Raw genomic sequence first — 12361 nt, 5'->3', positions numbered from 1 at the left:
TCACTTTGCAACTCTGTGAAAAAAGGAAAAAACTGAGGTTCAGACATCGAATGCTTCAGCTAAGAGGCATCTGGCAGAAACGGGACCAGACCCAAGTTCTTCTCACTGGTTTTCTTGCCTTTTTCTATCTCTAGTTGGCTTTTATGTGTAATCACTACTGTATCAGTTAGGATGCACTGGGCTGCAAGCAGGAGAAAACCCAAGTTATGCTGCTCATGTAACTGGAAATCCAGAGGTTTCGTGACTTCAGAATGAGCTTAAGGCAGTGGTTCTGCTCCCTTCCTCTGCTTTTCCCTTGCTTTCTCCCTCCTCTCTGTGTTGATTTTTCCCCCTCAGAATCTGGCCCTGCTGTATTACATTTGTCTTTCTCTTAGGTGTCCAGCATTCCCCCGAATTCCAACTTCAAATCGTTACCTTAATTTCTCTTTTGGAGAAGTTGTCACTTGTGTAATGCCTCCCTTATGCTATAGGGCTGCAGTGATCAGATCATTTGTCTCCCTGGCTCCAAGCTGTGGGGAGAAGGGGAGTGATTCACAGGCTCGGCCAGTTGGAGGCTCTCTCCTAGACTTTGAATCTTGGACAAGAGCTAGAAGGGCAGGCTGCAACGGTGCTCAGACCAGGCATTTCTGTGGGGTGATGCTGCCTGCAGCTCCATTGCCTGACCACTGAACTCCTGGCTCTTGCCCCATTTTCCAGGCCCAGCCCTTCAGCTTCTCCCCTGTGGATTCTGGAAGCCTCCACTATCCTGCTAGTAAATTTCCTCTTTGTTCAAGAGGGCCAGAGGCAGTTTCTATTGCTTGCCTTCAAGAACCCCCATCATACCATGTACCCAGCAATTCCACTCCTAGGTAGGTACCCAAGAGAAATGACAACATGTCTCCATATAAAATTTTGTACACCAATGTTCATAGCAGCATTCTTCATGATGGCAAAAACAAACGCAAACCACGTGTTCATTAACTGACACACGGGTAAATAAAATGTGGTATATTCATATAGTAGAATGTTATTCTTCCATAATTAAGGAATGAAGTATGACACATGCTACAACATGGATGAACTTTGAAAGCATTAAGCTAAATTAAAGACGCCAGATACAAAAGACCATATATCATATTATTTCACTCACATGAAGATGTCCAGAATAGGCAAATCCATAGAGACATAAAATAGATTAATTTTTGCTAGGGGTTTGGCAAGAAGGGGAAGTGATTCCTAATTGATGTGGGACTTCTTTTGAGATGATAAAAGTGTTCTAAAATTGTAAAATTGGTTGCCTTACTCTGTGAATCTATTAAAGCCTATTGAATGGTACACTTTAAAAAGGTAAATTTTATAGTATATGAATTATCTCCCAATAAAGCCGTCATTTTAAAATAAAAGAACCCTCATGAAGATACCTTCTAGCGTAGGGAGTGGGGAGGCAGCCTGGGTGCTGGGAAGAACACCACCACCTGGAGCTCCAGAGGGTTTGGTTATGATCCTGGGTTTATTTCTTGCCAACCTTAAATTTCACCCTTGTGGTCCTTGATTTTTTTTATTGCTAACATGAAGAGACTCAGCAAATCAGTGTCTGTAAAACTTCAATCATTTGTGTGCCACCTTCATGATATTTGTCACTTCATTGTGCCACTGGTTATTTACCTGGCTATTTCTTTAAATTGGTTCACCTTTTGTAAAACTTTTATTTTTAGGTTCAGGGGTACATGTGCAGGTTTGTTATTTGTTATATAGGTAGACTCATGCCACAGGGGTTTATTGTACAGCTGATTTCATCACTCAGGTATTAAGCCTAGTACCCAGTAGTTATTCTTCCAGATCCTCTCCCTCCTCCCACCCTCCACCCCCCAGTAGGTCCCAGTGTCTATTGTCCCCCTCTACGTGTCCACGTGTTCTCATCATTTAGGTCCCACGTATAAGTGAGAACTTGTGATATCTGGTTTTCTGTTCCTGTGTTAGTTTGCTGAGGATAATGGCCTCCAGCTCTGTCCATATTCCTGCAAAGGACATGGTCTCGTTTTTTTTGTTCGTTTGTTTTTTGTTTACTACATAGTATTCCATGTATAGGTACCACATTTTCTTTATCCAGTCTACCATTGATGGGCATTTAGGCTGATTCCATGTCTTGGCTATTGCAAATGGTGCTTCAGTGAACATACATGTGCATGTGTCTTTGTGACGGAACAATTTATATTCCTTTGTAATGGTATTTCTGCTTTCAGGTCTTTGAGGAATCACCACACTGTTTTCCACAATGGTTGAACTGATCTAGACGCCCACCAACAGTGTATAAGCATTCCCTTTTCTCTGCAACCTCGCCAGCATCTGGTTGTTGTTGAATAATAGCCATGCTAACAGCCATTCTGATTGGTATGAAATGGTATCTCATCGTGGTTTTCATTTGTATTTCTCTAATGATGACTGATGAGCTTTGTTTCATACGCCTGTTGGCCGCATGTTTTTCGAGTGTCTTTTCATACCCTTTGCCCACTTTTTAGCGGGATTGTTTATTTTCTTGAAAATTTCTTGTAAATAAGTTCCTTATAGATGCTGGATGTTAGACTTACACCATATGCAACAATCAACTTAAGATGATTTATACACTGTGTAAAACTATAAAAACCGTGAAAGACAACCTAGGCAATACCATTCTGGACCTAGGAATGAGCAAAGATTTCAGGACAAAGACACCAAAAGCAATTGCAACAGAAGCAGAAACTGACAAATGGGATCTAATACAACTAAAGACCTGCAACAGCAAAACTGAGTAAACAGACAACCTGCAGAATAGGAGAACATTTTGCAAACTGCATCTGTCAAAAGTCCACCTTTTTTTTAACCTAGCATTATTCTAAACAAAAATATTCATAGACTCATGGGTTTGCTGTGCTCATTGTATTTTCCCCAAACATATAAAAATCAGCACTAGAAAGTAAAATGTAAAACGTCTGCCATCCTCCCTGTCACTTCTATTCCTACGGTTTGGGAACCCTATACTTGAAGATTGTATTTCAAGTACAAGTACAAGTTTGTAGCTTGTCGAGGAGCCCAGAGGGTGGAGACCAGAGTCCTCCCTGTGCGCTTCCTTCAGTCATCACAGTTTTGTTTTTGTTTTTGTTTTTTTGAGACAGGGTTTTGCTCTTGTTGCCCAGGCTGGAGTGCAATGGCAAGATCTCGGCTCAAAGCAATCTTCGCCTCCCAGGTTCAAATGATTCTCCTGCCTCAGCCTCCCAAGTAGCTGGGATTACAGACATATGCCACCATGCCTGCCTAATTTTTTGTATGTTTACTAGAGGTGGGGTTTCACCATGTTGGTCAGGCTAATCTCAAACTCCCGACCTCAGGTAATCCACCCATGTTGGCCTCCCAAAGTGCTGGGATTACAGGTGTGAGCCACCAGCACCCAACCACAGATGTTTTAATCACGGGCCTCATGTGGCCTGGCCCTGCTCTGGGGATGGGTGTTCTGGTCTGCTCAAAGAGGAGAGCTGCCACAGGGCCAGCCCCATTCAGTAACCAGATGGGTTGCTGGGGATGGTCATTGTTATTCTAATTTTGCTGAGAAAGACATTGTCTGAGAAACATTAACTAATATACCACAAGAAAACAAAACAGATCTTTTGACAGTTCCAGTACTCTTTTAACTATTGGGTTAATGCAAAAGAAATTGCAGTGGCCGGTATAATTTCTGTAATCCCAACACTTTGGGAGGCCGAGGCAGGAGGATCACAAGGTCAGGAGTTTGATACCAGCCTGGCTGACACAGTGAAACCCCATCTCCACTAAAGATACAAAAAATTAGCAGGGTGTGGTGGCGGGCATCTGTAATCCCGGCTACTCAGGAGACTGAGGCAGGAGAATTGCTTGAACTCGGGAGGCAAAGGTCGCAGTGAGTTGAGATGGCAGCATTGCACTCCAGCCTGGGTGACAGGGTGAGACTCCGTATCAAAAAAATAAAAAATAAAAAATCGCAGCATTTCGCCATCACTTTAATGGCAAAAACTGCAATTTCCATAGAAGAGTATCGTTTTAACGGCAGAAACCACAATTAGTTTTGCACCAACCTAAGATATCATAGTGGGTCCTGAAGTTGGACATTTTGGAGTGATGTACTTGTAGTCTTTATCAAACCAGGTCATGCATGTATCTGCCACATGTGCCTGTGGGTAGGATCAGTATCGAGGAATGAGACACGAGTTCGGCTCTTTTTAGGGGTAGAAAGGGTATAATACCTTTCCCTCCCATCATAAGGGGCACAGCTGACACTCCTATAACAAAAGACAGGTTAACAAGAGAAAAAGCTAACTGATTTATGTAATCAAAATTACTCATACAGGAGCCTTCAGAAATGAAGACCAAAGGGAAAACTGTCCACTTTTATTTTTAGATTTGATGAAGGGTGGACAGCTATGTAGAAATGTGATTGGACAAAAAGAGAATAATGTAATAGTAACAGACAGCGTGGGGAAACCCAGCACGGCCTGTCTGCTTAGGTTCTTCTTTGTCTCTGTGTGATATTTCTTCCTCCCAGGTGAGAAGCAGGATCCTTTTCGGAATGAGGATCTTATTACCCACTATTGAACAAGAGTAGGGCAGATAATTTCTTTATGACCAGCTCCTACACAGAGAGGTGGGAGAAGGTTAAAGTCATATTTCTAGGTTGTATGGTTTGCCCTGGGGGAAAGGGGCTCTAGTCTCTATGACGTGCTTTGGGGAAGAGGCATTCTGGGTTCTATGACTTGCTTCGGGGGAGCATGAAGGGCAACAGACAGAAGGGCAGGAGAAAGTCAGAGCCTGTTCTGAGGCTGCTTGCAAGGCCTTCCACTGTCCTTTAATTCAAGGTACTCAGCATGCCTGAGTGTTAGGGTATTTTTTCAGAAACAGCTTCTATGATGAAAATTCCATCCACTGAATTTCCAGCATTTCCATATTTCGGTGATAAGCAGTAACAAACTCCCCTGTTACTCTTTCCTCACACTATCCCATTTATAGTTATTAGCTCAAAATCTCTATTCCCCACTAGTCAGAAACCATGTCTTTCTTACTAGATGCCGTGTCTGCAACTAATAAGAAGCAGGCAATTCGAAGCAGGCCAGTAGAAGCAGGCCACATAGGCTCCTAATAAATCTCCATTTAATTAACTAACAGTCCCTTACCTCAAGGACCATATAGATCACAGTGTGTGTGGCTGGGAGGTGGAATGGGTAGGCTGAGACAAGGACACAGACAAGGGGCAGAATTTACCACGGTGCACAGGTGCCTGCCCAATAGGCAGGGGATGGGTGAGCCCTTCAGCCTCTTCATCCCTGTCTTTTACATCCTCTGCATGGAGGAGGCTGTTGCCACCACCTGGGTCCATTGGTAGGGGTGGTTTCCATCTGTCCAGAAAGGAGAGCAGAGCAGAGCAGTGATGCATTTATTCCATCCAACAAATGACTGTTGACAGCCAGCCCCATGCAGAGCCCCCTGCCAGGCACCATAGAGGAGGCAACTGTAACTCAGCCCTGCACTGAGTCCTGTGCACTCAGTCCTGAGTTCACAAATTCAGCAGCCCAGGCCTGCCATGTCCTTGCTCAGTGTTCTTTCCACAACATCACTGCCTTCCACAAGTGATGCCCTAGCTGCCAGATACAGGAGGATTCTTCTAGCACTATGCATGAGGAGGCTATACAAAGAGTTTTCTGCTGAGATGTACTTACACAGGTACCTGCAGCATGCTCAGTGCAAGGGTGCGATGGAAGAAAGACTCATCTTCGCCCCAGGGAGCTTACAGTGGTAGCTGTGTCTGTAGGCCAGGTCAGATGGAGGAGATAAGAGGGGCCTGCTCTCAGTCAGTAGTCTAGACAGGATGTGGGGTTAGTGTCTGGGAAGCTGGGAGCAGGGGAGCCATGGGCAGAGAGAGGGAGGAGCAGGTGTCAGGAGCTCATGAAGTACTTGGGATCTGGGGCTTCAGTAACCTATGGCTTCCTGGGTGGGTCTAGTCATAGGATGAGGCACTTACCCCAATGTAACAAGCCCACATGTTCCTTCAGCAGCCCCTGACCTTCTTTGGACCAGCAATCACAGTGGGCATGAAGGCTTTCTGCTTTTTGCTTCCTGTTTTCAGCAGTCTTTTCCCATTAGGTTTCTGCTCTTCAGGCTACAGGAGCACCAAGGCCTGTTTCTGAAATGTGTGTGCTCACTTAACAGTGGGTGAACCAATGTGGACACGATTGCCTGAGCGATTCTGAGGCATGTTCAGTTGTCCAGGCAGATCAAGGACAAAGAAACAGACTAAAGAGCGTATGTGAAGCCTAAGTGATGATGTAATGGTTGGTGTACAGCAGAGTGTCTGAACTTCAGCACTGCTGACATTTTGGACCAGATAATCCTTTGTTCTGAGGGTCTGACTCGTGCATCGCAGGGTGTCCAGCAGCATCCCTGCCTCCACTCAGTACATGATAGTGAGCACCTCCCCACCTGTGACAACCATAAATACCTCTAGAAACTTCCGGTGTCCCCAGGCTGTGTGTAAAATCGTCCCCAGGGTGTAAAATCATCCCCTGTTAAGAACCACTGGGATACTGGCTTTGAGTTTGAGTCCTGGTTCTACCGTTTGCTAGCTGTGTGAACATAGGCAGCTTCTTTAATCTGTGGCTCAGTTTCTTTATCTGTAAAATGGGAAGAATAATAATACCTACCTCGTAGGATGGTTATGAAATGAGTTAATATGTGTAAAGAACAGTGTCTAGCTATAGCAAGCACTCACTAAGTACTGGCTGTTGTTCTTATCACAGAAATAAAATGTAGATAAAATGAATGGTCAAAAAGACTCCTCCATAATTACCCCTTGTAGTACAGAAATAAGAAATTTAATTCATTTATTTTCTGTCCTGCTTGTTTCCAGTAAACCATTAGGTAGTTTAAAACCACACACATTACTGGGCAATTTAAAATGGAGTCAGATTAATAACCATTAAAATTGGAGGAAAAACTGAAGAGGGAAAAGTTAATTCTGCCAAGAACTCAAAATCAGATGTAGTGTTCACTTTAGCAAGTAACAGAATCCTGAGCAGCCACTGCAAAATAAGACACAGCCAAGAAAACTCACCATCAGGGCCTCCAGGAGAAATCAGCTTTTTCGACTAAGTCCAAAGGAGCTTTTTGTCAAGTGAGTCCTAACACAAGGTATTTGAGTAACAAAATGGGTGTTTCACCAGCAGTTCTAGAGACAATGTTTACATGTGTCTTGGATATGGTTCAGCTGTGTCCCCACCCAAATCTCATCTTGAATTCCCGTGTGTTATGGAAAGGACCCAGTGGGAGATAATTGAATGATGGGGGCAGGCCTTTCCCATGCTGTTCTTGTGATTGTGGATAAGTCTCACGAGATCTGATGGTTTTAAAAAGGGGAGTTTTCCTGCACAAACTTCTCTTGTCTGCCACCGTGTGAGACGTGCCTTTTATCTTCATGGCCTCACTGTGATTGTGAGGTCTTCCCAGCCACATGGAACCGTAAGTTCAATTAAATCTTTTTTCTTTTGTAAATTGCCTAGGCTTGGGTATGTCTTTATCAGCCGCATGAAAACAGACTAATACGTGCTTCATCAATATTCACCAGCAATAAAGGCTTATTTAAAGCACTGCAACCATGCAGCTCTACTCTGGCCAAGAATGTGCCTTACAAAAGGAACTCCCAACCCTATCACCAAAGAATGAATTCCCTGGTAAATCCCACCCCTGTAGTAGCAAGCTGGAGTTGGCAAGAGAAGCAGCCTCTCTCTCCTGGCTGCCTGGCTGAGCTGCAGGTCCTGCTCCAGGGAAACTGGCAGGGCTGGTCACTGGTCACTATTGCCCACTGCCAGCTGCCTCAGCAGTCCAGTCCCACTCTCAGTAAAGGGGGCCCCACCGTGAGGTGTGGCACTGGGACTCTGGAGCCAAACTCTTCCACTGCTCTGTTCTGAATGGCTCTCTGAGGAGAAGTAAGAGACAGAGGCCAGTACTGAGTGTGTGAAGTGAAGGGAGTGACTACAGAGTGAAGGCTGAGTGCTCCAGGCCAAAGGAAAACAGTTATCAGGACAGGATGTATGGTGAGAGCAAAATCCTGCCCTCTTAATTTCACTGTGCCTCAGTTTCATCTTCTGTAAAATGGGGATAAAATTGATCTTAGGGAGTAATTGTGCAGATTAAGAGAGTTTTATGTAAAGTGCCTAGAGCAAGGCCTGACACACAGCAAACATTAACTATTGTTACGGTTAATAACACTCAGCACTCTTGTGTACATCCTATACTGAAGCAACACAGCTCCTTGAGCGTAGGGGGTAACAAGAAAGGTTTCTGAACCTTTTATTCACTGTGTGACCCTCAGCCTAGAGCCAAATAATGGGTCCAAGCATTTCTTTGTGGCCTATTGGAGGACCCCTAAGCATGGGATACTAGTGTCCACTCTGCCACTAACTGATACCCTTGCCAGTATGGCCTTGGGGAAGTCCCTGCTCCTCTCTGGCCCTCAGTTCACTCACTAAAAAATTAATTGGTGGGTCTAAAAATTTGATTATACATTATAATCACTTGAAGACATCAAAAAATGCAGATTCCCAGACTCTGCCAATCAAATCCAAGTTTCTGGAAATGGAGGTTGAGAATCTGCATTTTAGTGAGCTCCCTAGACGATCGTGATGTTGTCAGGTTTGAAAGCCACTGACTACATCAGCTCTAAGGCCCCTGTCAATATTCAGATTCGTAAGATACATTAATTATATACTCATGGAGCAGAAAGGAGCTTTGAGTGGTCATGTGCCTTAGAGGACCAGGGCAGATGGCTGCTTTCCTGTGGAAAAGCTATGCTAGTGCTCTGGTAACTCTTCCAGGGTTTAATTTTTCCTGGCATTAGGAAGATACACTTTCTATCTAATCAAATGCTTCATCTCAGCAATTTACCTCCCACTCTGCTGGCTTTGAACTTAAGGGTGTAGAGAAGGGCTGGTCAGTACCCTGTCAGTATCGCCCTTCAAGTACTTGAGTGCTGCTGGAGGTCAGACTAGACCTGACGTATTATTACTGATGAAAATGTCTCTTGACTTTGGCCCTTCCTTTTCATTCTATTGCAGCTGCCCAAGTTTAGGCTGCTAGCAGTCTTGTTTGGACCATATAACACCTTTCTTTCTTTCTTTCTTTTGAGATGGAGTCTTGCTCTGTCACCTGGGCTGGAGTGCAGTGGCACAGTCTCAGCTTACGGCAACCTCCGCCTCCTGGGTTCAAGGGATGCCCCTGCCTCAGCCTCATGAGTAGCTGGGACTACCTACAGGTATGTGCTACCACACCCAGCTCATGTTTTGTATATTAGTAGAGACAGGGTTTCACCATGTTGGCCAAGATGGTCTCGATCTCCTGAGCTCGTGATCCACCTGCCTTGGACTCCCAAAGTGCTGGGATTACAGGTGTGAGCCACAGTGCCTGGCCCATGTAACACCTTTCTAATTAGTCTTCTAACCTCCAGTCTCTTCTGTATTCAATCTTCATGGTACCAACAGTTATTTTCCTAACCCTCAACCCTGAATGTATCCCTTCTCTTGCCCACAAATCCTCCATGCCTCCCAATCAAAATGATATCCCTCATCTTTTCGTCTGAGGCCTTTCAGAGCCTCACCCATTCTCTACTTTTGGTTTCTTAGCTTATTATATTTCTCTTCTGTAACTCCCTCAGGCCAAGAGCCACCTTGGGCTACAGTTTAACTTGAATTTTTTTGACAGGTTTTCCAAACTTGAATAACCATGGAAATCCCCTCCCCGACCACTGCCTGTGTTTCATGACAAAATACTTCAAACATCTCATGGATACTAAGTAATTCACAGTACTCTGGGAAACACTCTCTCTGCCTTTCCTTCTGGTTGCCAGTGGCTTAACTGTCTATTCCAGGAGCTTCCCAGGTCTTGAACTGCAACTCAGAATAACTATCTAATGTCATCATGACTGCTACCTCTCAATCTGTTTTTATTTCTGTTTTATTTTTTATTTTTTTGAAGTGGAGTCTTGCTCTGTTGCCCAGGCTGCAATCTCAGCTCACTGCAACCTCCACCTCCTGAGTTCAAGCGATCCTCCTGCCTCAGCCTCCCAAGTAGCTGGGATTACAGGTGCCTGCCACCATGCCCGGATAATTTTTGTATTAGACAGGGTTTTGCCATGTTGGCCAGGGTGTTCTCGAACTCCTGACCGCAGGTTATCCACCCACCTCAGCCTCCCAAAGTGCTGGGATTACAGATGTGAGCCATCATGCCTAGCCCTATCTGACTGTTTTAAATACTGAGAAGGCACTACAGAGATATGGAACTGGAACACTGCACTCTCCCCACTCTCATTCCTTCTGTGTCTTCTTTCCTGAGCTGATACCACATTTTCCTCAAGAGTTGAATTGTTCAAGGTCTATCATGATTTAATTAAATGAGCACAGTTGACCAACCATCTTTGTTTTCCTAACTCCAAATAGCCTCCTCAAGCAGGTATGTATCTATAGCATCTATGTCTCCTGGGGCGACTCCTCATTCTCGCACTTGTGACCGACATTAATGGTGAACTACAGCACTGGCCCCTGGGACCTAGATGTGATGATGAAGACTCAGAATCCAACTCAACACAATTCCCCAGGCAGGCTTTATCCATCAATCAGAGTTGGCGCACAGTTGAGACAGTCCTACTTACCACAAGTGACCTAGTTGATTAGCTAATGTGTTCACTAGAAAAGCTCTGTTTCAATTTCAACTCCCTTACAGAACATAGAGTAGTTTCTAGTTACATTCTGTCTACTCTGAGCTTTTCAGGCTAGAGGGCTTGGGTTGTGGATGAGGATCTATTAGTAGCCTAATTTGGCATATAAATTGGAATAAGACTGCCAAGGTCAGAAACGTTTCTCCTAAGAACCACCCTAGACCATCGCCTGCCTCCTGTCTCTTTCTCCTGCCAAAGCCCATAGAAATGTCTGGTGAGCTAGCTGGTCTTTAGCCATAAGAAAGAGTACTTTAGAGGCTACCAAGCAAATGACAAACTACCCCTGAAAGGATGAAACTCTGGCACAGGCAGCAATTGGAGATGCCTTGGATGTCCCAGAGCAGCGGCAAGGTTTACCACTTGGCCTCAGCTGATGGAACCACTTGCAATGGAAGGACTGATATCTTCGGTCAGGTAACAGGCTGCTCTAGTTTATTCTCTCTTCTCCTCCCCCTCCTTCTCCTCTGAGTTGATCACATTTCCTTGGTGATTTTCATGCTTAGTCATTAGATCGTAGGGAACAAGTGAATACCCCACTGGGACCTTGTCCATATAAACTACTATGTACTAATTAATGTTTTCCTCTGTACTGCATCTTTCTTCCTCCCTTCCTGGCACAAGTATTTATTTAACACCTACTGTGTGCTAAGTGGTAAGCACTATTGTAGAGAAAAAAAGACCTGGGGATGCTGTGTATGAAATAGAAATGCCACAGTCCTCATTAGCAGAAAAATACACTTCAAATCACTTCCTCTCTTCTTTTTTTTTTTTTTTTTCTTTTTTGAGATGAGTCTTGCTCTGTCGCCCAGGCTGGAGTGCAGTGACACGATCTCGGCCCACTGCAACCTCCGCCTCCCAGGTTCAAGCAATTTTCCTTCCTCAGTCCCCTCAGCTGGGACTATAGGCGTGTGCTACGACACCTGGCTAAATTTTTTGCATTTTTAGTAGAGATGGGGTTTCACCATGTTAGCCAGGATGGTCTCGATCTCCTGACTCGTGATCCGCCTACCTTGGCCTCCCAAAGTGCTGGGATTACAGGTGTGAACCACCGCAGCCAGCCGCTTCCTCTCCTCTTTAGGCCTCAGGAAAGCTGTAACTGAGTGGGAAAATCTTGAAAGCCTCATGGCTAAAATGACAGCATTCCAGGGAATTCTACAAAATCATGAAGCGCCTCCATCAGATGAACACAAGCCAATTCTCAAAGCCGGGAAACTGTAAGGAGAGATCAACTGAACACTTCCTAGCTTTGACTTATTGCCAGGCATTGTTCTCACTGTGTTCTATATATTAATGCCCTAAATCCCCACCGTAATGTTATGAGTTAAATATTCTTAGGATTATCATTTAAAAGACGAGAAAGAGAGGCGCAAAGAGGTTAAACAACCTGCCCAAGGCCAGACACCTCGACAGAGGTAGAGCTAGGGTTTGGCCCGTATAGTCTCATCGCAGAGTCCTAAACTGCCTGAAGTGTGTACATTTAAGCAAAAGACAAAAAGTACTGATTGATGGATTGGAATGGAGTGGGATGAGTAATAACTGGGTGGTGCTTTTTATCTCAGTACGTTAGATCAGTTAAAGACAGAAGGGTTTTGATAATGAGAAGCTCAGAGTGCCTAT

General features: G+C 44.6%; 1 long non-coding RNA gene across 1 annotated transcript; it reads left to right on the top strand.

The window, feature by feature from the left end:
- Positions 1–678: 678 nt before the first annotated feature.
- Positions 679–11483, top strand: LOC128928252 (uncharacterized). Its single transcript, XR_008473109.2, has 3 exons — positions 679–848; positions 2223–9286; positions 11053–11483. It is a non-coding gene; the product is annotated as an uncharacterized LOC128928252 (long non-coding RNA).
- The last annotated feature ends 878 nt before the right edge of the window (positions 11484–12361 follow it).

This window comes from Callithrix jacchus, chromosome 7, assembly GCF_049354715.1.
Source record: "Callithrix jacchus isolate 240 chromosome 7, calJac240_pri, whole genome shotgun sequence".
Classification (NCBI taxonomy): domain Eukaryota; kingdom Metazoa; phylum Chordata; class Mammalia; order Primates; family Cebidae; genus Callithrix; species Callithrix jacchus.
The sequence above is the reverse complement of the archived record's forward strand: the minus strand, read 5'-3'. Positions and strand labels throughout refer to the sequence as shown.